Source organism: Myotis myotis, unplaced genomic scaffold (genome assembly GCF_014108235.1).
Source record: "Myotis myotis isolate mMyoMyo1 unplaced genomic scaffold, mMyoMyo1.p scaffold_m19_p_1, whole genome shotgun sequence".
NCBI classification, from domain to species: Eukaryota; Metazoa; Chordata; class Mammalia; order Chiroptera; family Vespertilionidae; genus Myotis; species Myotis myotis.
The window spans coordinates 41,960,923-41,988,001 of NW_023416313.1; positions in this window are offsets into that span (position 1 = coordinate 41,960,923).

Here is a 27,079-nt window from a genome sequence, read left to right on the forward strand (position 1 = left end):
GAAACTTTTGAGCTCGGCGTGTCAACATTTTGAAAAACCCAAACTTAACTCTGGTGCCGTGTCACATATAGAAATTTTTTGATATTTGTAACCATAGTAAAACAAAGATTTATATTTTTGTTATTTATGTTATATATTTAAATGCCATTTAACAAAGAAAAATCAACCAAAAAAATGAGTTTGCGTGTCACCTCTGACACGTGTGTCAGAGGTTCGCCATCACTGGACTAGTGGTTCCCTGAGGAGCATGAAGTTGCCCAGATGATCACCCTTATGTCTGGCCTCCCCTTTGCTCTCTTCCATTGCTATTAACTAGCTAATTACATTGATAACACTAGGACATATCAAATAGCTTGCACAACTGCATTCTCATCCCTCCCTATTTTTGTCTGTATAACCACTGTAGGTTTAAGAGAGATAAGGAACTCACCCACTTTCTCTGAAAACTGAGTTTAGCTTTTTCATTTCATTAGTCCATCGTTAGTTTCTTCACTAATTGTGTATTTTCCTATGATGCATTCATTTCTTGACTATTTGTGTATTCTTCATATCAATTGATAAAGGCATCCTTGTACACAGTGATGGTACACTTATCATTACTCCTGCTTAGAATACATCTGCATGTTAATTTTATATTGCTTCTGTAAGAAATTACTACACATTTACTCAGAATCTTTCTGAACTCCCCTTCACCTCATCTCTCTTCTGTCACTGCCATCTCCACATCTTTTGCATTTCTCAGACCCCAACTAGAGAAACTTTTATTCTTTTAAGGACTGAAGTGTTCAGTGGGCCTACCCAGATAATCAAGAATATCTTCCCACTTTAAAGTCAGTGTGTTAGTCATTTTGGTTCCAGCTATACAGTCAGTCCTTTCATTGCAGCACCTGCTTGAGTTAATCATCAAGGGACAGATTCTTGGGGAAACATCTTTGGAACTCCGTTTACCATTAAGTGATAAGACCTTCTGTCAGCATGAATTATCATAAAAAGAGAAGCAGTTTAATCATCATAGTTTTATAATGTAGGGGCTGTAGTTATCTTCATGTTATAGATGGAAAAACCTAATGTGGTGTAAGTTATTACCCAACATTCTTTATTTAGAAAGACATGGAACAGGAATTAAGCCTATATCTATATATACATATATATCTCCTCCTCAAATACAGACATACCTCAGAGATATCGTGGGTTGGGTTCCAGACAACCACAACAAAGTGAACACTGCATAAAGCAAGTTGTAATATTTTTGCAGGTGGAAGGTCTTGCCTTGCATTTGTAAAAAAGAAACAAACAAAAACACACACAACAACAACAACAAACACACAACCTCTGTGAAGCACAATAAAGTGAAGTGCAATAAAACGAGGTCTGCCGCCCTAACTGGTTTGGCTGAGTGGATAGAGCGTCAGCCTGTGGACTGAAGGGTTCCAGGTTCGATTCTGGTCAAGGGCATGTACCTTGGTTGTGGGCACATCCCCAGTAGGGGGTGTGCCGGAGGCAGCTGATCGATGTTTCTAACTCTCTATCCTTCTCCCTTCCTCTCTGTAAAAAATCAATAAAATATATTTTAAAAAATGAGGTCTGACTGTAGTGACATGAATGGCAATGTCAAACCATGTTACCCCTTAATGAGCAGGTATCAAGACAGTAGTTCTAAATTAACCTTGTTAAGCATTTATTTTTTAATTCTGATTATGGACAAAGTACCTGAACCAGTCCCTTATAGCACAGTAAATATTAGTTTCCCACGTGGAAATACATGCATTTGAAACTACTGCTGGTCCTTTAATTTAATTTTTTTTTTTTTTTTTTTTTTTTGCTGTTTAGAGAACAAAATAATCAATTCTCAAATTAAAAGAGAAATGACAAAAAAAATCCATTTATATTTAGATATATATTAAATAGATGTTAAAGCATTTATTATGAGGAAAAAAATTAAAATGTGTTTCCCAATACCAGAATTACAATGCTGTGATTCTTTAAAAGGCATATATTATTTTAGTAATTAAGTGATAATTAAAAGGATAACCACTTTAATTATGCTAAATAAAGTAGTAGCAAGATTTTAAACATTAATTGTGCATCAGTGAGTTAAAGTTAATCAAGTAGCTTTTAAGGAAATTTCATATTTGTAATAGTGTCAAACGTGAACGTCAGCTATATATTATTCATGTTTATTCTAGAAATTGTAATCAAATATGAGTAAATTAAAACACAGAATGAGGACTCTCATAGATAAGAATCTCCAAATCACAAATTAAAAAGAGGGAGTTGGCAGTATGAATTTAACTAACGTAGATAGTCAAACTATAATATTTGCTAATATATTTGCATATATAGTCAAGCTGTATAACTCAAGATCATATAGATTTTAAACATGAATAGTGTCTAAAAATGTTTTTTATGATTAAATGAATATATTGGATATTGGAGAAAGTTACCTATAGATTATTGATTATAGATGTACTAGATGCCCGATGCACAAATCCATGCACCAGTGGGGTCCCTCGGCCTGGTCTGCACCCTCTTGCAATCTGAGAACCCTCAGGGGATGTCGGAGGCCCAGTGCATAGATTTGGTCCAATTCCCACAGGCCGTGCACCTGGCCTCTAGTATGCATATAAGATCTTTGGTTAATCTCTTCTCCCCCCACCCCCTTGCCTCTGAGATTCATCAGTCTGTTCCCATATTTCCATGCCTGTCTGTGTGTTGAGCATCTGCCCCCTGATGGTCAATGCACACCATAGCTACTGGTCAAACGGTCGAACAGTCGCTTAGGCTTTTATATGTATAGATAGCCTTCAGAGGAGTTCAAAATCCAAGATTCCAAAATTTTTCAGAGAAAATAAAAACTCAACATTTTTTCTAACTTTTCAAGTTCAGAGCTGACTACATATATAGATATTTTCACCCAAATATTTGAACTATAATTTTACACACATATATATATATATATATATATATATATATAGAGAGAGAGAGAGAGAGAGAGAGAGATAGATATATAGGTATATATATATCTATCTATATATCTATATATCTATCTATATATCTATCTATATATATATATCTATATATATGTTTATTTTAATCCTCACCTAGGATATGCTTATTGATTTGAGAGAGACAGAAACATCAATGTGAGAAAGAACATTGGTGTGTTGACTTCCATATGTGCCCAGACCAAGGATGGAACCCCCAAACTAGGTAGGTGCCCTGACCAGGAATCTACCCCTTTCAGTGTATGAGACTACCTGCTAAGATAGATTAATCAGCTGCCTCCCATTCTCACCCTGACTGGGGATCGAACCTGCAACCTAGGTATGTGGCCTGACCTGGAATCAAACCTGCAACCTTCTGGTTGCCCCAACCAATGATGCTCCAACCAACTGAGCCACCTGGCCAGGGCTGTTCATTTTTCTTGAGACTCATAAAAGCTAGATTTAATATACAGAATTGATTGGTCAACATGCTTTTTGTCATTATTTGTTATGTAGAATTTGTATCCCTGCTCTTTTAAATTATAGGTCTTGTCAAATTCAAGGGTGAAAAAATAAGCAACTAAGGCAAATAATTTACAAAACATAGAAATAAATTATATAAATAGAAATTAAACACACTAACGATTCTCCAAATTATTGGCAGATTCAATTTTTAAATGCTATTAATTCACAAGAAAGATATTCTTTGGATTTAATAGTATTTTAGGTAGAAAATCTATAATAATAAAAGCATAATATGCTAATTAGACCAGATGTCCTGGACGACCTTCTGAATGAAGTCGGGGCTTCGAGGGGAGCCTGGGTCCTAGGTGCCAGGGGGAAGCCAGTGCCAGCAGCCAGGGGAAGGAAGGCCTATTCTTACATGAATTTCATGCATCGGGCCTCTAGTATAAGATAAAATTTAAAGGTTTTTTCTAGAACATTTTATACACTTAATGAGTTTAGATTTTTTTAATTGATTTTAGAGAGGAAGGGAGAGGGAGAGAGAAACATCAATGATAGAATCATTGATCAGCTGTCTCCTGCAGGCCCCATACTGGGGACTGAGCCTGCAACTAGGGCAGGTGCCCTGACCAGGAATCAAACCAAGACCTCCTAGATCATAGGTACAAACTCAACCACTGAGCCAGACCAGCCGGGCAATGTGTTTGGATTAAACACGTATTATAACTTTAAAGATTTGGCATGTTTTTCATATTAAAAACAAACAAACAAAAAACAAACACATTTCTACCACAGGAAAATCAGCTGGGGCAAAGTCAACCCTGCGCATGAGCCAAAACTTTTCTACTTTAGCTGACTGTGATTGTTAAATTATTTCCAGGCCACCCATCTAGTTTTCTAACGAGTGAGATTTTTTTCCCTCTATGCTAAAGCCAGAAGTTATTCAAAGACCTCCGTTCTGGGATTCCGCCTGGCACGCACAGCCCTACCCAGAGAAGCGATGCTGCCGTGTTTCCATGGCGCAGCATAGGAATGGAGGTTTGCGTGTATCCAATCCTTGACACATGTTCCGGCAGTTAAGTAAAGCTTTGTTTATATCGCGTGCCTTTCAACAGAAATTAAGAACTGTGAAAACAATTCGCATAAGTGCTTGGCAATCTTCTCTCGTTCTCTCTTAGCGACTCTGACAAGCTCACCTGCTGTGGGAGGCTGAAAGTAAAGGACAATCTCACCACATTAATAAAACATGAGCTGCAACTAAATCCGAGGCCAACTGAACCACCAGAGACCTGCTGTGACGCTTCATGTTGTGGATGATGGAAGGACTTCAGCCCGAGGTAACTTTCACGGAGGCCGTATTTGCGTGCAAAACTTCACTTAAGGCACTACAAGCCAGGTCGAGTTAATGTTCACGGGAGTGTGAACTTACAGTAAAAGGCAGGAACCACATAAAATGTTACATCACTCCAGCCAGTCAACTTGGGTAGTGGCCTGATGTTTTATTGAAGCTCTTCCTCCTCACAGGAGATCTGAAAACCCACTTAGTGCCCTCAGAAAAGTGTCTGTTTTGGCTGCATGGGATGGTTTCTAGTCACAGGAAGATCAAAACATCAAAATAAGCTAATCGAATTTTGCCATGAAATACAGTCCCAGGAGAACTAGAAATAAAAGGAGGAGGTTTCTTGGAGATCTACGAGGTTCAAGGTTTACTGAAGTCAAGGTAACAAAAAGAAAGAAGGAACAGAGAGAACATACAAGAGAAAAATGAAGAAGGGGGGAAAATAAAATCATGGTCTAGAAAATGGAAAGAAGCAAGACCCAACAAACTGAGTAAAACCATCCTTAAATTTTGTGACAGTCTTTGAAAATGATGCTGAGTCCCTGACACAGAATTATGGAGATGGCTCATGAAAAATGTTCCTTGGAAAATTGTTTTAAATAATATCTCATAACAAAATGCCACAAGAGAAAAGACATTTATTTCCTTCTGTTAATTATATAATCTCAGGCAAAGATTTCAAAATTATGTCCATTTATTTCCATGCTTGTTTGCTAAGACTGAGAAGGTCTTATTTTTAAATTAATAGTAACAATTTACTTTTTTTAAACAGAGTATTCTAAAATGAGAGCATGTAGAGAAAGTATATAAGACTATTGTTTATTGGAGACCCTTGGGATTTATTGTTGATTGGATTTCAGTTATTTGTGTGCTTAAAGAGGAGATCGGGCACATTCAGGGTGGTATGTAGCAGCACAATTTACCATAGCTAAGATTTGGAAACAGCCTAAGTGCCCATCAGCAGATGAGTGGATTAAAAAACTGTGGTACATCTACACAATGGAATACTATGCTGCTGTTAAAAACAAAGAACTCTTAGCATTCACAACAGCATGGATGGACCTGGATAGCATTATGCTAAGCTAAATAAGCCAGTCAGAGAAAGATAAATATCACATGATCTCAGTCATTTGTGGAATATAATGAACAACATAAACTGATGAACAAAAATAGATCCAGAGACATAGAAGCACTGAACAGACTGTCAACCTCAGAGGGAAGGTAGGAGAGGGTGGAGGGGGAGGTAAGAGATCAACCAAAGGTCTTGTATGCATGCAGATAAGCATAACCAATGGACACAGACAGTAGTGGGGCGAGGGCATGTGCTGGGGGGTGGGAGCAGCCAGGGAAGGTCAATTGGGGGGAAAGGAGATATATATATGTAACACTTTCAACAATAAATAATTTAAATTTTTTTAAAAAAGAAGAAGAAGAAAAAAGGCTTATAGAAAGAAGTCTATAAAGAAATAGTGCAATCTGGAGAAGAGTTAATTCTTCCCTAGCCATGGTGTGCTTGTTTCTCATGAGCAGACTAACAACATGGTTTAGAAAATGAGATTTTTATCACCTTTTGTGCAATTGTGAAATTGTATATCTAATAGATCATAGAAATTCATTATGGGAAGCAATGGCACCTACTAACTGGTTCATGAATCTGTTACATAAGACACTGATGTTTTTGGTAAACGCATTAGGGCACAAATTTTGAACCATGTATTCTCATATTTGCAAGAGCATCTATGTCATTCTCTGCTCTTTGTTGTTTCCATAGCAAGAAAGAGGTTTAAATAAGGAATAGATTATATGAATGTGTGTTATCTTGACAGTTCAGGTCTTATATCGTATTAGCTGTGAACCTAAACCATTCAGGTAAAAATTCTTACTATTTTTTCAAATCCTAACAAAACATTAACTCAGGGAGTAGTTGCAAAAAGTTTCCTCCTCTAGATGAATTGAGCCAGCATAGTTATTTTGTGTAGCTCAGACACCTTTTTTTCAATTTTAATAAGTAGATCCAATTTTTAAAAATGAAGATGTTTTAAATTCAAAGCTGGAATTCCAGCTTCTCTTGAAAGACAAATGGTCTGACACTATTTGGGTAACATTTAACAAGCACTTATTCAACAAGCACCTTATTTCATGCATTTATTTTAATCTTCTCAACATCTCTAAGATAGGCACAGAGAGGTTATGTCACTAAACTAAGGTCACACAATCAGTGGTAGAGCTGGGATTCAGGCTAGGCCATCTGGCTTTGGCACCTTTCAGCTGGGGCATTGCCAAGACTGTGGCCAGCCTTCTCCAGTCCATCATTATCTCCATACTCCCTGTGGTCTGTTTAACACTAAGACAAACATTCTTTGCCATTTATTGTCATGGTTACCCTATTTTTTATTTTTTAATTATATATCTCTTTATCCTTGCCTATATCAAAAGTTGAAAAATGTGTATAAAATATATACCCCATAGTTCAATATAAGAATGCATTTCTTTGGGGGCATGAAGAATGTACCTGTATTTAGTATAGAGTGTATGCCAATACCTTACACCTAGACTATTTCACTCATTTACTTTACCTATCTGTCCCCCATAATATTTATATTTCAACCTCCTTCCCCTTTTTAACTTTATTATAATGTTAATCCCTGTCCTGTGAACCTCTAAAATATTTCTTTTTTTTAAAAATATATTTTATTGGTTTTTTACAGAGAGGAAGGGAGAGAGATAGAGAGCTAGAAACATCGATGAGAGAGAAACATCGATCAGCTGCCTCCTGCACATCTCCTACTAGGGATATGCCCGCAACCCAGGTACATGCCCTTGACCGGAATCGAACCTGGGACCCTTCAGTCCGCAGGCCGACGCTCTATCCACTGAGCCAAACAGGTTTCGGCAAATATTTCTTATAAAACTTGACTCTGCCTACTTGGCTTTTAACAATGTACATGCCTCTTCTTTCTTTTTTTTAAATATATTTTTTATTGATTTCAGAGAGGAAGGGAGAGAGAGAGAAAAATATCAATGATCAGAAAAAATCATTGATCAGCTGCCTCCTACATGCCCCTGACAGGGGATTGGGCACACAACCCAGGCATGTGCTCTGACCTGGAATTCAATCCTGACCCCTGGTTCATAGGTCGACACTCAACCACTGAGCGACACCAGCCAAGCTTCTTTCGTAATAGACTCAGGGATCTTTGAGGGCGAACTTATTCATACTTCAGTTTGTAGCCCCAACTTAGCATAACACTGTTAAATAACCCTTAACAACTTTGTCAAAACTAATGAAGGCATAAAAATGAAACTAGTTAATAAGCAATATACTTATTTAAATGGAACATTGCATTAAAGGGTTACTATCCAAACAACTCCAAAATATGGAAGAGACTGGTCTGTCTACTGTTAGATAGAATCACATCTCTTCTTTATTTAATTACAATGAAGAAATGTTTAATAGACCTCCTTTGATGTAGTTTTCCTGCTATAACTTTGGCTCAAGACTCCTTGATTTGCCAAATATAGGTCATAATGTGAAAGTGGAATGGGTTATAAAATGGCATCTCCATGTTCTCTTCACACTGGATGAGACAAACATTTTATGACTATTGCATTTTATTGTTTCATGTGTCGCTTTACCCCTACCTATATTTTAATTAAAGGCGTATTTATTAATTGACCCAGAGCTTTTTTGGTAGAGTCATTTAATATTTAATAAATATTTAATAAATCACATTTAATAGTTTAATATTTGATGGGTTATATGTAAGAATGGTTTTCTTTTGTTTAACTTAATGTTAAATAGCTAGGATTTCCCAAAATTCAAAGAGAAACTTAAATTCAAAGAAAACTACTGCTATCACTGTACCCATTTAGGTAGCTCTCTAGAGAACACTTGCTATGATATCAAATGCAAGTGTTACCAGTTATTATCCCAACTTTTTTCTATGTTGGGTCCTCTTGCACATGTTTATAACATTCACTTTGTTAAAAACAAAATTAGATGTGGAACTATGTCATAATGATGAGTGATTAAAAAATCACCGATGAATTCATTTCTATATGTCAGGAACTATAACAAAAGTTTAGGTGTAGAAATTTAACGATCACAACAACCCTCAATGTTCTGATGCATAAATTGAGACAGAGATTATATAACTTGTTCAGGGTTGCCCAGCTAATAAATGGCAGAACCCGGTTCCGCCCAGCCTGGCTAGCTGCCAGGCCTCTCTGCATTGAGGCATCCAATAATACTGCCTGGATTTACTGTGATATTATGTGGAGTAATTGTGAGTTTTGATAGCTAATTTTTCCTGATTTTAAAGATATATCCTGGATATAATATTTCAGGAAGAGAAAGTGGCTACTTTGTTAAGTTTGGAAACAAAGGCAACTATAATCTTAATATGTTAAAAGAAATTGTCTTGTGATTATTCATCTCTCTCAATAGGTACCAGATTGGTCAGTGTTTAAAGTACAATTTAAACTAATAATAAAATACACTTATGTACTGTCATTTATAAAAATTCAGACATATTCTTGAGCACATTTATAAGGGGCATTGCGTATGCTGTTGGCTCTGTGTGAATCTCTCTTCCTTCTGTTGTTTGCCTAGCTGTCCCCCTTTGTAAATTTTAGTCCCCAGCTTAAATCTTACCTCCGATGCTATGCCTTTGCACATCCCTCCATTAATTTCTCTCAGCGGATTTATCTAAACTTATTCTTGCTTACATGTTTGTGGATATGCATATTATTTCTTTCACAAATTAGATGATCAAGTTCAGGAAGGTGGAAATCACATGCATTGCATTCACCAGGACATGCCCATTACCTACCATAAGGATTGGTGTGAAGAAATGTATTGTAAAAAAGACTGTCAATGAATTGTAATTATCTTGGTACTAAAATATAGAGGGTTGGCAGTTGAGAATTAGGGTGAGCCCAATAAGAGATGAATTGGAGAGAAAGTCAAATGTAATTTCTATAGATTATTTTATGCTATAAATAATTTCATCAATACCCTTTAGCACTTTCTAAACCATTTTTCTTATACATCCCAATCAATAAAACTTTTTGAGCATACCCTCCCAATATAAAAATAGTCATTTATTTAAAATACTAGAGGCCCGGTGCACAAAATTTGCAGTCCGGGACCCCTTGGGGTTGGTTGATTTTGTGCCCCAAATGCTTAAAATAGGGAATGACACATAGAAGGAAGTTACTTAATAATTGTTGAATGACTAATTATATATTACTAGACAATTTTTAAAGTTACAGTGAGACAGCATGGGGACCTGGGCCTGGAACACCAAGGACTCTGGGTGAGAGAAACCAAGAACTGGTGCCATCCCACCAACCCACTAATATCAGAAAAAAAAAACACACCAGATAAGCCCATCACAATACTACAACCACCCCTCCACTCCCTATGAAACATGTCATATCTCCCTTTTACCTGCCTGGGGGACATGGAAAATTCCACAAGCACACTTTTTTTTTTTTTTTCCAAAAGCTTGCCTTGCACAGGCCAGTAGCTCAGTTGGTTGTTTCAAGTAAGCCTCCACATAACAACCAAAAATACCTTCAAAAGATATACACAGGATAAGAAAAAATAAGTAAAAGTACAGTTAGCTCAGTCATATCTATGGGTTCTGAATTTGTGAATTCAACCAACCACAATATTTTTTATTTATTTAATTTTTAATTTTTTTTTTTTTCAGAGAGAAGAAGGGAGAGGGACAGAGAGAGAAACATCAATTATGAGAGAGAATAACTGATCGGCTGCCTCCTGCACACCCCCTACTGGGGATTGAGCCTGCAACTTGGGCATGTGCTCTGAGTGGGAATGGAATCATGACATCCTGGCTCATGGGTCCACACTCAACCACTGAGCCACACCTGCTGGACAACCAACCACAATATTTTAAAAAATATTTTAGGAAACATTTTAAATCTGTTATATTGTTGCTCACATGTACTATGTAGTTAGAATTACAATGGTTGCATCTGTACTGAACATGTACAAAACTATTTTTCTTGTCATTATTCCCTAAACAATATATTATAACAACTATTTACATAGCATGTATATTTTATTAGGTATTATAAATATTCTAGAGATGATTTAAGAATAGGGGAGGATGTGTAATAGTTATGTGAAAATACTATGCTATGAGGCACTTGAGTATCCACAGATTTTGCTATTTGCAGGTGTCCTGGAATAAATTCCTAATCAATACTGAGGTTATGACGTTTACCCCAAGGAAAATCATAAACTCACAATAAAGACAACAAGAGAGGAAGAAAGGAGCAAAGGAACTACAAATCAGCCAGAAAACAATGGGTGGCAACAGTAATTCCTTATCTAACAATAATCATTTTAAGTATAAATAGATTAAATTCTCCAATCAAAAGGCACTGAGTGACTGAATAAATTATAAGAACGACATCCAACCAGATGCTACCAATACAAGACTCACTTTAGCTTTAAGGACACTTCTGCTTTGGTCCATGCAAACAAAAACAAAAAGCAGTACTTATACAAAATAAACAAGTAAAAAACAGTAACAAGAGAAAGGTTATTTTATAATGATAAAAAATTAATTCATCAAAAGGATATAACAAATGTAAACATATGTGCACTCAATATTGAATTATCTACATATACTAAGCATATACTAACAGATCTAAGGGAGAAATAGACAATAATACAATAGTAGGACACTACAATATACGCTTGGTAATAAATAGATTACCTGGACAGAAAACCAACAAGGAAACACTGGACTAGAATCATACTTTAGACCAAATGGACTTAATCATATTTTATATCAAATGGACCTAATAGAGATATAAAGAACACTACATTTAATAGCAGAATACACATTCTTCTCAAGGGCACATGAACATTCTTCAGGTTAAATTGTTAAGTTAAATAACAGAATAAGTCAGCAGAATTAAGGAAAATGTAACCATAACAAGTATCTTTTCTGACCACAATGGTATAAAACTAGAAACCAATTATAGGAGGAAGCTGAACATTTTTCAAATATGTGGAAATTAACAAACTACTGAACAATCAATGAATCAAAAAAAAAAATAAAAATGGGAATAAAAAAATCTTGAAACAAAAATAGAAACAAAACATACCAAAATTAATGGAATACAGAAAAGCAGTGCTCAGAGGGAAGTTTATAATGTAAGTGCCTATACTCGAAAACTAAAATGAAAAATTCTCAAACAGCTTAATTGTATACCTCTAGTAACTAGAAAAACACAACAAAACTAAGCCTTAAGTTAAAAAGAATGAGTTAAAAATTAGAGTAGAAATAAATAAAATGGAGAGTAAAGAGACAATGAAAAAAATAAGTTAAATTAAGGGCTGGAAATTTGAAAGATCCGCAAAATTCACAAAGCTGTATCTTGACTTACCAAGAAAAAAAAAGATTATTCAAATAAATTCAATTACAAATTAAAGAGGAGACATTACAACTGATACCACCGAAATACAAAGGAGCCTAAGAGACTATTATGAAAAACTAGAGTCCCGGTGCACAAAATTTGTGCATGGGTAGGGTCCCTTGGCCTGGCCGGTGACCAGGGCTGACCTGTGAGGCAACCAGAGGGGCAATCAGGGGGCCCCCGCTGGCACCCAACTTGGCCGGCCTGGTGCTGCCTGCTTGCCGGCCCTGCCTCCCACTGCCACCACCCATTGCCTCCGGGAGGTCTGCGGGAGGTCACTACTGGGGTGATTGGGGGGGCTACCACTGGCATCCGCCTTGGCAGGCCTGGGCCCTGTGGGCTGGGAGCAGCTCCTGTGTTGAGTGTCTGACCCCTGGTGGTCAGTGTGTGTCATAGCGACCGGTCATTTCACTGGTCATTCCACTGTTCAGTCTATTTGCATAGTAGGTTTTTATTATATAGGATTATATGCCAACAACAGGAACAGTGACAGGCTCTGTTTGTGCAGTTGGTTCTCTGAGAACTCTCCTGTTTTATCCTTGTCCATCATCTTCATGATTACAAGATGCCTTCACAGGAGTCTCCTTTTTATAATGTCTTACATCAATTATTTGCTGTATTGGTTTTCTACTGTTGCCAAAACAAATTACCACAAATTTAGCAACTTAAACAACACAAATTTATTATCTTACATTTCTGTAGGTTAGGAGTCCCACACAGATCTCAGGGTGTTGACAGGGCTGTGTTCTCTCCTGGTTTCTCTATGGGAGAATCTATTTTTTTACCTTTGCTAGCTTCTAGGGGTTGCCCACAACCCCAACCTCTCCTTCCTCCCTCCAAAGCCAGCACCACTGCATTTCTCGGGCCCTTTTTCCATTGTCACCTCTAACTCTGACCGCAGCCAGGAAAGCTTCTCACTCTAAAGGACTTGTGATTAGATTTGGCCTACCTGGATGATCCAGGATAATTTCCTATCTCAAAATGCACATCTCTATGCACAAAAGGGTCAAGATCACCTGACCCTTTTGCCATGTAAAGTTAACAATATACCAGTTTCAGGAATTATGTTTGAACATTGAACATTTAGGGGTTTATTATTCTGCCTACCATATTCACTATGAAACCTTGTCTCAAATGTAGAAATTTAGTGTATGAGATCTCTAGTAACATAAAAAAGAGATACAGAACTCCACACATACAGTACAGAAAAATCAATCATACTCAACTTATATGTTTATTAATAATGTTATAAATGTCAATGTAACAGTATAACAAATTTCCCTTTGATCAATATTCACTCAATATTACTTAATATTTGATTTAAAATAAATCACTAATATTTTATTAAAAATGTAGAGATTGTTCAACTGGTATTATAAAAATGGAATATTTGGAAACAAATACATCTATGTCCTCATTTTACAAATCATTAGAATGAATGAAGATGTAAATTATAATAAAATGATCAAAGGGAAGGCTGGTTACATATGACTGCTTTGGAAGCTCAGGGATGCCCTTCTTCTCATTTTCGGGGATAATCAGTCCCTGAGGGACTACCTTATGTTAACTAAATAGTGAAGACTGAAGGGAAAAAACAGATTATGGTTTTATTAATTAAAGTGAGCAATAAAGTTGTCACAAGACCTGAAATTCAGAAGTTATGCCAGATCAAGCAGCAGATCGTCATACTGTAGTTATGCCACCTGGAAGTTCTATTATTATCAGCTGTCACTTGATTGTAGTAACTTAATAAATAATTTTCCTGCCCAGCCGGCATGGCTCAGTGGTTGAACATGGACCTATGAACCTGGAGGTCACGGGTTCGATTCCTGGTCAGGGCACATAACCATGTTTCAGGCTTGATCCCCAGTGTGGGGTGTTCAGGAGGCAGCCAATCAATGATTCTCTCTCATCATTGATGTTTTTGAACTCTCCCTCTCCCTTCCTGTCTGAAATAAACTCAATAAAAATATTTTTTAAGAAAAGAAATAATTTTCCCAAGGGCATAAATACTCATGGGCTAGCAGCCCTTCTTAGGTTTGTTAATGATGAAACAGCACCAGATGTTAGAAGTCAGATCTTGGTCCTTGAGGTTGGCTAAGAAATAATTCAGAGCCAAGAACTCTCTTAAGCAAAAAGTTTATTTAGAAAGTCACAGAGGTAGAAGTGAGCCAGCTGGGCTGCATGGGTCAGGAAACAAGTTACAGAGGAAAAGAAGCATCCTTGGAGCTTAGGAGAAAAAAAGCAAAGGTATGTACCTTGAAGGAAGAAAGGGGAAAGAAAAGGAGGGAAGGGAGAGAGAGAGAGAGAGAGAGAGAGAGAGAGAGAGAGAGAGAGAGAGAGAGAGAGAGAGAGAGAGAGAGAGAGAGAATCCTCCGGAAATTCTGTTTCTTTGTTATGGGGTGGGGCCACAACATTAGTAACAAAGAAACAGAATTTCTGGAGGATGAGGCCCAGAAATCAGGATTTTAAAAAGATTCCCAGGTGATTCTAATGTGCAGCCAAGGTTGAGAACCACTGCCTTAAGAATTTTTATAGGCAGAAATTATAGGAAGGTCTCACGGGGGAAATCTCAATAGAAGATTCATCAACACATCCCAGGTGTGTCCTTTCAGGGTGTGGTTTCTACTGACTGGTCGGTGCTCAGGAAGGGGGTCATTAGTCATCACAGCTGTTCCTAATGGCTTGGTTTTCTGGTCCTGGAGCTGAAACACAACTGAGGCCTAGATGTTATCTTTAGTTTGACCAAAACTCTGTCTCTGTCATCAACAGACTTGATACTATGTTCTTAAGATTGTTTGTTCTGACTGAACATCATTATCCTGATGGTTTAAGGCAGTGGTGGTGCAAGGGTTTGTATGGGAGTCCTATGAGGCAATTTTCCAGCCACCTTGTTCCTCTTCCAAGAGGGTTTACCACATGACTAGCAACATGCCAGGGGAGGGTCCAAACTGCATGGCCAGCAGTATAAAAAAGCAGGGGTCTAAACCGAATGATCATTGATGTGCTAGGGGAGGCAAGATCCCACCTATAATACTTGTTTTTGCAGTTTTGTTTGTTGCTAAGCACCTGTGGCTTTCTGCTCTGGTGACCTTCTGTAGCTGGCCTATTGTTCCTACTCTGCTCATGTCAGTCTAACTGCTTACAACATCAGTTTTACTGTAGGATACCCACCTAGGTGAGACTCACACCAACATAGGTGAGCTTAAAATGAGAAAGAGGCTTGACATAGTGTCATAGATCTATGACATAGTGTCATAGATCTCTTCAGTTCAAATTCTACTTAATGAGAAATATTCAAATGGTCTCACCTATATGTAAGGAGAGGTGAGAAAATTAGTTCTTGGCTGAGAACAGCATGTTAGAGTCAACATGGACAAGGAGAAACAGGGATGGAAGACATACATTAATCTAATAAGAGTCTCTGAAAAACAAGCTTGTAATATATAGTGTTTTTATTCATCTGCCTTACTGAGTCAGTCATACTGAGGAGTTTAAGACCTCTTTGCCACATCCCATATAAACATTCCTGAGGTTTGCAGTGGCACATTTCAATACTCAGCACTTGAATATAAAATAGATGGTTGAGATGCAACTTTAGTTTTTCACCTTCTAATTTTTCTTAAAACAGTCTCTCTCTCCATCTCTCTCTCTCCATCTCTCTCTCTCACACACACACAAAATGAAAATGACCTAGCCACTCATATATCTCAGTTATTGAGATTGCTGCATAATTGATCTAATCCTACTTTTTAGTGTTAAAAAGAAAACCACAAGCCCAAAATTGCATCTCTCAAGATAACATTCCATAATACCAATCTTAGACACCAAACCTGATCTAATTGCAGTTTCAACCTCTCCCACAAACAAAATCTTAATCAACCAGTCTATAATTTCCTGGTTAAGCACCAGTAAAGTAATCTGCCACATGGGCCTTCTCCATCCCCCATAAAATGAAGAGGCACTCTTCATCAAAAACCCTCCTCTCAGTCCTTTCCCAAAGAAAAGATGTCTGGGCCCCCGAATAATCCTTTTTTTCTTTTGTTAATAGTTCCCTTGCCCAACCCTTCTTCCTATAAAAACCTTCTATTTTTATTTTTTTTAATTAACACATTTTATTTTTGCTTTTTTGTTAATCCTCCCCCAAGGATATTTTTCCATTGTTTTTTTTTTTTTTTTTTTTTTTTTTTGAGAGAGAGAGTGGAAAGGAGGGGGAGAGAGACAGAGAGAAACACAGATGTGAGAGAGACACATCCACTGGTTGCCTCCCGCACTGATGCCTTTAACTGGAATCAACCCTGAGACCCTTCAGTCCATGGGCCAACACTCTATCCATAGAGCCAACCTGGCCAGGGCCAAACAAACAAACAAACAAACAAGAACAATAACAAAACCCTTCCATTTTTACAACCCCTTGCAGCTTAGTTCCAGTTGCCAATGGGATGCTGTCTAATTGATAAATCACTTAATAAAGCTAATTACATCTCCAAATTTTCTCCATTTATTTTTGTTTTTTAACAATAAAGAGAAAGTAAAGAAATGTTTTCCACTTTTAAATACCCACAGATATTAAAATGTTTCTTCAGTGTCCATGGTATGCAGTTCCTTTAGTTGTAAAAATCTCAATGGCTTCTTTCCCTGAGGGATTTTGGTCTATGTCTTGGAAGGCCTTTCTGGCCTCTTCTTCCTTTGGGCGAGTGAGAGTTGAATTAGTGCTACTTTCCTGGACCTTGATCCCACCTTTGTAAAAGATCTTTCACTCAATTATTTTTATTTAAATATGTTTTTTATTGATTTCAGAGAGGAAGAGATGGGGAGAGAGAAATAGAAACATCAATAGAATCATTGATTGGCTGCCTCCTGCATACCCCCCACTGGGGATTGAGCTCACAACCCAGGGCATGTGTCCAGGACCTTTCAGTCCACAGGCCGATGCTCTATCCACTGAACCAAACCAGCTAGGGCTTTCACTCAATTCTTAAAATTACAGAAATACAATTTCAAAGCTTTATAATGTATTCTTATTGTTTCTTAGGTTCTCAAACTTCGTAAGAACTAGTATTTAAGATATGTATGTCCAAATATAAGTAGTTGATTCTAACAATGTATATGACGCTACTATTGGCAAAGTTTTCAATACAGGTCAAAGCAGTCTCTAATTTTTGCAAAATATTGTACTCATGAGATTTTTTTAAAAGCCCAGATATTTTTTAATAAATGCATTTTTTCTTAATTAGTTTGTGCACTCTTTCGGAAAAAAAAATCTGAAAATATGAGTGGCACTGGGGAAATTTAATGCTCATACCTAAAAGAAACTATAATAGTGTAGGGACAAAAATGTTTTTATAAAATTGTTTTTAATCATACTTTAGGGAATATGAGTACACACTTGGGGAGCTCAGTAGAAAAAGGAACTATTTCTAATGATGGTGTGCTTTTCTATTCAGCATGATTGCTTAAGGGAATAGGTTATTTTGAAGCATATAAAGGCATCATCATATCTTATCCTGGACAACTTCTAAAAATAAATGACCATTATTTGTGGTTCAGATGCTCATCTTCTATCATAAAATTGGATTTGAAAACTTCTATAGTGTTCAAATAAATAACTACTTGAGTGTTTTGCTTTGTTTTTAATTGTCCTTTTTTCTCCATGGCCAACTGTCTTTCTTTTGGAATCTCAGTTAATTCTCATTATCCAAACACAAAACAATTATTTTCTAGTGTCTTCAGCTTCCATACATTCTGTTTCTCCAGCATTCTGTTTGAGAAACTCAATAGAAAGCTGGAAGGAGCATGAATCAAATAATAAAAGTCATAGTGTCAGAGGAAATGAGATGATTTTGTACTTCCTGAAGTCTAAAAGCAGTTTATAGCTTTTTCTAGTGTAGCAGCCTGAATTTGATCACTTAATTACAATGCAATGTTCTTATAAAAGGAACATTAACCAAAAGAGGAAAACCAAAAGAGTTTGAGTAGTGTTTATTGAAAACTTTAGAAGGATAATTAAAATGAATGAGTCACCATAAATCATTCTAACCCTGAAGTTTCTCAGAACCTTCTCTTGACATATTAACAGAGTGACAGGAAAAATAGCCTGTTTCCAAAGAGATTTCTTCTCTTCCCTTCAGGTTTTCTATTTACATTCTCACATTTAACTTGTCAGATCAAATGGATTAGAATTAAATTGTAAATGAGCTTTTTTTTTTCTCCTAAAGAAGGATGAGCATGGTTTAAAACATATTCACTGCTCTAGCACATTATGAAAGAAAATTGGTTTAAAACTAAATTAATGTGTATTCTCTAAATAAAGTTTTTAGACTAGAAAAAAATGTTCTTTCTCTAATAAAATTCTTAATTTTTAATTTTTTTTCCAATTTATGTTTCTAAATTTAGTTTGTAAAGGAATGGAGCTGCATATGCTCAGAAAATATCTAGAATAATGACCAATTTCCTTTGAAGGCATAGATGTAATGATGAACTAAGAAACAAAACATTAATATATTGTCCACACTCTTTACTAACATAACCATTTACACTTGGGATTATTATTGACCTTTTTCATATAACGAAAGTATTTAGTTTGTGTATAATGAACCCAGAAAACTTAGGCTGATATTCCAAAGTATTAAATATTTCTTTGCTACAGTTTTAACAGTAACAGAAATTTTTGTTTCTGCAACTTTCCATAAGTACTTTAGAATGTAAATTGAATATTAAATATTTAGAATATTTCATGCTTTTTATTTTTAATTTTATATAGAGGTTATCACACAAAGACTTACAAATGGTAGTAATGGCTATCACTCCACACCTATTGGGATAAATTTAAAAGGAGACATTCTTCTAAACTTAGAGCAAATATACCAAAACAGATACTAACATTTTAATGCTAAATGATACCTTACCACATTATTTTAAAGATATAACACAATGGCCAAGAGAATTTAATGATTTTACCAAAATCATAAAGCTTTATTACATCTCAAGTCTCTTACTTCTCACCAAGGATGAAAACATTTTGCTGCTATGCTTTAATACCCCTAAGGAAACTGAAAATAGCATTTGTACTCCTTATATTCTGTTTTCTTTCATCTTCTATAGAGTACACAAACTCTACATTGGTAGCCAATTATTTCTTACAGATACTATAGTTTGTAAACAGTATTCTCACCTGTGAGGTGATAACAAAAATGTGTGACACCACCTCTCTAGGACCTGAGGAATAAAAAGGCTATTGACAATTAAAGAATAAAAATAAAAGATATTTGAATGGCAAAGCCATAACCTTCAAATTTATTATGCTATCTCACACCACAAAGAATGCCCTGATGAAAATATGGTCTCTGTCTATCAAAGAAATATTCCTTCATATAAGAAATATTCTAACCCCTGGTAAATACCTGTCTTTTCCCCTTAAATAGTATCTAATAAACTAAGATAGTTTGGTCAGAATTTCAGAGTTTGATATAAGAGATTGAACCAGACCTAATCTCTCTGAAACCACACAAAATAATTTAGCATGTTATCTATAATTTAAACACACACTTAGTGCTTACTAAGTGGTAGACATTTTTCTAAGAACTTTCTTTGTATTACTTCATTTCATCTTCCTAACAACCTTATTAAGTAGGACTAAAATTGCTTCTATTTTATAAATGAGAGGAAACTGAGTCAAAATTAGCTGAAGCTTGCATACCACACTGTAGCAACTGTCTTGGACACAGTTTAAGCTCCCTGAATACTTGTTGAACAAATAAATTAACAATATAATCTGAAAACAATCACACCAATTTAACCACCATTTATAATGCTCAACAATATTAACAAGCATGCTATAAGTTCTGATTGATTAGTGTTGCTTAAAGGATAATACACATTTTTTCTTCTTACTGAAATACAAAAAAAAAAAAAAAAAAAAAAAATCGGAGGGGAAAGAAAGAATGCATCCAGTTCACCCAGCCTTGCTAATTCTATTTAGAATGTCTCAATTTTGAAAAAGACATCTACACTAATAAAAGAGAAACATGGTAATTGGCATACGACCGCTACCCTTTTCATTGGCTAATCAGCGAGATATGCAAATTAACTGTCAGCCAAGATGGCAGCCGGCAGCCAGGCAGCTTGAAACTAACATGAGGCTTGCTTGCCTCAATGATGGAGGATCGTTGGAGGAAACCAACATTCCTCACCTGCCGCTGCAGGCCTCTGAGCCTGCAGTTTAAGAAACATTGTAACGAATACCACCGGACTTCAGCCAGCAGAATCGCAACATTGTAAGCAAAGGCCAGAAACCTACTATCAGCAGTGGAGGCCTAAGAGCTAGAGCCAAGCCTCAAGCTAAAGCTGGCCCAGAATAAAAAAAAAGGAAAAAAGGAGCGGTTGGGAGCTTCAGTCACCCCCAGCCTGAAAACAGCCCTCAGCCCCTCACCCAGACTGGCCAGGCACCCCAGTGGGGACCCCCACCCTGAAGGGTGTGTGACCAGCTGCAAACAGCCATCATCCCCTCATCCAGGCTGGCCAGGCACCCCAGTGGGAACCCCCACCCTGATCCAGGACACCCTTCAGGGCAAACCAGCCGGCCCCACCCGTGCACCAGGCCTCTATGCTATATAGTAAAAGGGTAATATGCCTCCCGGCACCGGGATCAGCCTGACAGGGGGCAGCACCCAAATCCCCTGATCGGCCCTGCTCTGTGTGTGACAGGGTGTGGCACTCCAACCCCCCCCCCCCCCCGCCCCGCCACGGGCCCTGCTCTGTGTGTGACGGGGTAGAGCCATAACCTTTTCATCGGCCCTGCCCTTAGTATGAGAGTGGCGGCGCCCTAACCCCCTGATCGGCCCTGCTCTGTGGGTGATAGAGGGTGGCGCCCCAACCCGCTGATCTGCCCTACTCTGTGAGTGACAGGGGGGAGCTTCCCAACCCCCTGATGGGCCCTGCTCTGTGCATGACAGGGTACGGAGCCCCAACCCCCGATGGGCCCTGCTCTGTGCGTGACAGGGGGTGGCGCCACAACCTCCCCATCGACCCTGCCTTGAGTGTGATAGGGGGCGGTGCCCCCACCCCCCAATTGGCCCTACCCTGAGCGTGACTGAGGGTGGCATCGCAATCTCCCAATCCGCCCTGCTCTGTGCATGACAGGGCGCGGCGCCTCAACTCCCCAATCGACCCTGCTCTGAGCCTGACCAGGGCCTGCACCTAGGGATTGGGCCTGCCCTCGGCCACCCGGGAGCAGGCCTAAGCCAGCAGGTCATTATCTCCTGAGGGGTCCCAGACTGCGAGAGGGCACAGGCCGGGCTGAGGGACCCCCCTCTCCCCCCCCCCCCGAGTGCACAAATTTGTGTGCACCGGGCCTCTAGTATAGAAATATAAAGATATCTATGTTTATCTATTTAGATAGGTATTTTCATATAGATACATCTGTATGTGTAGATATTTCCATATATCTATATGGAGAGAGAGATACAGAAAGAAAGGGAGAGAGGGAGGGAGGGAGGGAGCAGGGGAGGGAAAGAGAGAAAGAGAGAGAGAGCCCAAATAATCTCTATCACTACCTTAGAAGGCACTTGCAATACTGTGTTCTTTCCTTCTATTTCTGCACAATCTTGTATTATTGAATAAGAAATTGATTTGGCTGGAGTCAGACAAACCCAGGTGGCTCCCTGATGCTTATGGTGTCCACAGATTGCCTAACACCTGCTGAATATTATTCCTGTTCTTTTCTGAAATAGCATTTTACCCTCAAAATTAATAGCATACTCATATGGAGACAAATGGAAAACTAAGGACACATTATTCCAAATTGTTGTTATTTCTCTCAGACTGGCTTGAAGGCATTTCACTATTCTGGGAACCAGAATGGATACATTTGTCTAGTAACATGTGGTCAAGCAGAGTCATAATTTTCTCTCTAATATCTGGTTTTGGTTACAGTTTCCTTGTAAAATATGCATGCTTTTGAGTAGATTCTATACAGTAAATATCAATGAGTTTTTATGATTTACTCAAAAATATGTTTGTACTTACTTTAGAGAGCAGGGATAGAAAGATAGAAATATCAATTAGCTGCCTCCAGCATCTCCTACTGGGGAGTCCTGATGGGGAATTGACCTCTTGGTTCATGGGTTGACACACAACCACGAAGCACACCAGCCAGATGATTTCCTCTTTTAAAAAAGTGATTATTTTAAAGTGCTCTATTAACATAGATTCATTAATATGGTATGGCTTGGGTCCATAGAAATGAGACTTGACTGCACTTAAGAATAAAGAGAAAAATATTATGCAAAATGTAATCAGTGTTTTGAGTATGTGTTTTCATGTGTGTGATTCACTGAAAACCACAAAAATGTAAGACATAGAGAAAAAAATAAACCAACATGCACAATATTCAATTTATATAATTTGTTAATTATAAATTACAACTAGAGGTCCAGTGAACAAAATTCGTGCACGGGGAGGGGGTCCCTCAGCCTGGCTTGCACACTCTTCAATCCTGGACCCCCTGGGAGGATGTTCAACTGCCTGTTTAGATCCCATCGGGCCTAAACCGGCAGTCGAACATCCCTCTCGCAATCTGGGACCACTGGCTCCTAACTGCTCACCTGCCTGCCTGCCTGATTGCCCCTAACTGTTCTCCCCTGCCAACCTGATCACCCCTAACTGCTCTCCTCTGCCAACATGATCACCCCTAATCGCCTCTGCCTCAGCCCCCGCCACTGTGGCTTTGTCCAGAAGGACGTCCGGAAGACATCCAGTCTAATTAGCATATTACCCTTTTATTAGTATAGATAATATATATATATAAATTATAAGTTGAAGTATGTGATTTATAATTAATGTATGCAATCTATTATTAATAATTTTCTTTAAATAGTTAATGAGTATCTTTGATAATTATGCTGATTCTAGTAATAGACATAAACATAAAAGATAGCAGTCCTCAAGGAGAACTTAGAGTAGTAGAAAGATGGGAGTGTAGAAGCAGATGAAAAGGAAAACATAAATCAATCAAAATCCATTCTACTATCAACATGATTATAAATTAGATTATTCAGCCTATCAAAAAAGTCAGCAAGGAATTATTGATATTCAGACAGAGCTACCTACACAACATATAAACCCTTTAATCACATGTTTGGAAATTTAGGACATCATAGTCTTTTAGGTTTACTTTGGGTTGCTTCTTGTGAGATAGACTTTTGTAACTTTGTTTCATATGTGTGCTACTCCTGCTCATTTTAAGTGAAATTTTGAAAGAAACAAACGCAGTGCTTGTGTGGGTTAATACCACCTTCATTAATAAATATTTGCATGCTACTCCAGTGTTATCTCATGCTAATTTTCCTAAAAACTGAATACCAAATTATTCCAGTAAGTTAATAACCCATCATCCAGCATGATCCTAATTAGTCTGTGAACTTACCTACAGCTGAGATATAACACTTGGGATGGAAGCACCTGCTGAACCCTGTGATGAGGATGTATCTGTGTTTTGGCGTATCTCCAATGTTTAATTAACCTGTCATCTTTTATTATGCTTCTGCAAAGCATCTAAATCTCGTACAAGTTAAACATGCTAAAAATACTTCAAAGTCAAAAGTATGAGTTAGTCAAATATGGGCACCTTTAAATTTTTTAAATTGATTTCAGAGAGAGGAAGAGAAAGATATAGTAATGAGAGAGAAAAAAAATTAGATGTTGAAACATCCATGGGTTGCCTCCCACATGTCCCCTGACCAGGGATTGAACCTATAACCTGGGTATGTGCCCTGACCAGAATCGAACCTGCCACTTTTTTTTAATATATTTTATTGATTTTTACAGAGAAGAAGGGAGGGGGATAGAGAGTTAGAAACATCAATGAGAGAGAAACATCGACCAGCTGCCTCCTGCACACTCCCTACTGGGGATGTGCCTGCAACCAAAGTACATGCCCTTGACCGGAATCGAGCCTGGGACCTTTCAGTCCGCAGGCCGATGCTCTATCCACTGAGCCAAACTGGTTAGGGCAAACCTGCCACTTTTTGATGCCCATTATGATACTCCAACCAACTTAGCCACACAGGCCAGGGCCATATAATTTCAATAATTATCAGCTTGTGATGGTGTTTGTTCTGTTTATGGTGAAAGTTTGGCCAAGTCCAACTCATAGTAATTTTAAATGCATTAAGCAAAGCAAAACTCCTAACAATGTGATTCTGCTTCACAAATGTAAATAATTACATTTGTAATTTTTATTTCACCCAAGATTAAAAAAAAAATAAGTATCTTGAGCAATGTTATGCCTACAAGAGCCAAAACTAAAATGCAATTGTATTTAGTATGATGCCAAAGTATCACCATGTGTATGTGTGTGTGTGTGTGTGTGTGTGTGTGTGTGTGTGTGTGTGTATGCCTAAGCAACCATTGGACCATTTGACCGTTGGACTGGTAGCTATGACACACACAGGTCACCAGGGGGCAGACGCTCATCGTACAGGCATGAAAACATGGAACAGACTGATGAATCTCAGAGGGAAGGGGGAAGGAGGCATGGCGGGAAGAGATTAACCAAAGATCTTATATGCATATTAGAGGCCTAGTTCATGGATTCATGCACTGGTGGGGTCCCTCGGCCTGGCCTGTGGGGATCGGGCTGAAACAGGCAGTCCGACATCCCCCAAAGGGTCCAAGATTGTGAGATGGCACAGGCCAGGTTGAGGGACCCCACTGGTGCACGAATCCAAGCACCAGGCCTCCAGTTTATAATAAGTACTCTATTTCAGGAGTTGTTAAGAACCCTAAAGTAAGCTTGAATTCAGGGTTCTCTACTCTAGTGACATGGTACTTAACTCAGATATGACACTTTTGACTAACGTTAAATTCACAGAGCATATATATAGGTAATAATTATTAACATCTCTTAATTTGTTTACTTATTTATGAATATGTTTTCTATAAAGCTTAAGACTTAGAACACACAAAAAGGTATAATATTTTCTCAGTCACGGTATTTTTTTGACCAATGGTCCTTCTTATTCATTGAAATTTCTATTAATTTTTTATGGTAATAGTCCTTTGGAAAAATTTCCATTTGCTTTTCCAGACCTTATGGTGACAAGTAGAGTAAACTGGTTGCAGCTTTTTCTGGAAGAGGAGACAGGCAGTCTCAACATTTCAGAGGAGACTTGTACATAACTCATGAATGTGCAAATTCTCCCACTGCAGAATACACTTGTGTGAAATAGAGCATTTGTAGGTGACATTGGTGGCAGATGAAAAGCTCATAATGTTATTCAAAATGTAAGAAACCTATTATAATCTGATTTTGGGGGCATATATTGTCCACTGTTCCATCCTATAAAGCTAGAGGAATGGCTGTAATGTAATTAAAAATACACTTAAATATGTAGTTTCACTTATGTTGATGTTACATATAAAAGGAAAAAGAAAGAATAAATTTGTTACTGGCATAAATTGTATGAGAACATAAGTTTCTAGGTCTCATAAATGCCAGTGCTGACATATTGTAAATGTAACACACAAATGTATTTCTGACTTAGAAGGTGTCTGGATTTTCCAGTTATGAGATGTGACTCTAGGACTGGTACTCTCACACATCACACACTTCAGTATTTGAGCAGTAAATTGTTAGATTGCTACTCCAAAATTACTGGGAAATTATGGAAATTTTCTAAGTTCAACTTGCCACTATAATGAAGAGTAGATAGCTTCAAAAGCTTGAAGTTTTGGTAAAATTTTAAACTGTAAATTTACTACCACTTGTCTGAAATTGCTATCTTTATTTATAATACCTTTTGTCTAGGGCAAGAATGTGAATGAGATGACTACAAATTAGTATAATGCTTTGCTCATCAGCATTTCTAGATGTAGAGTGTTTTTACAAACCAAAATAAATGATACAATAAATGAATAAATTCTGTGGCAATAGTGATAAGCTATATATAATTCAATTTATTAAATATCTATATTTTCTATATGATAACAAATGACTAATGCGGATCTTCAATCGGGTGATCCTAGTAATCATCAGTTACACTGCACTTTCTGAGATGCTTAACTGCTCAGTAAACTTTCAAAGTTCCAAGAGTGTGGGGCCAAATGGATTGTATGTAGAAGGCGAATAACAAATATTTTTGGGTGAATAAATGCAAGGATTAATAATAAATGGATATTCAGGGTTTGCATTCACTTCAGCAAAACCCATACTGGGTTTATTTCATGACAAATGATTGAATCTTCTATTCTTATTTAGAGGTAGAAATATTTTCACTTGGTTATAGGAATTCATGGAGAGAAAAGTAATATGGTACAAATCAAAGTTATGCTAAGATATGTGTGGCTATATCAGATTTTCTCACTTTATAACAATAGATCTAAAAAAGGACACAAGTGTTGGTATATTTTAGCTAACCAGAATGCAATCAAAGCAACAATTTTGATTGAAAATTATAATGAAGTTTTAATTCTCACAGTGGTTGTGTAAAATTCCCAAGAATAAATCCACATATATACTGCTATAATATGGTAACTTTCCCAACTGTTGTTCCAATTAAATATTTCTGAGGTAGAAAACAATGATTATTATTTAAATGTGTTATTTATAATTCATATAATTAATGTTGAGATATAAATAATATTTGAGGTTTTTTAACTTAGATTTTAAATTCCTTATACATCAGATCAAAGCAGCATAAATGCATTTTTAAGATAATACTTAGTTGCCTAAATAATATTTGAGGACAAAACACCTAAATTTAAGGGAAAAAATCATCTACATTGCACATGATCCAAGGTAACATTATTTAGTTCTTAAATAGAACTATTTTTT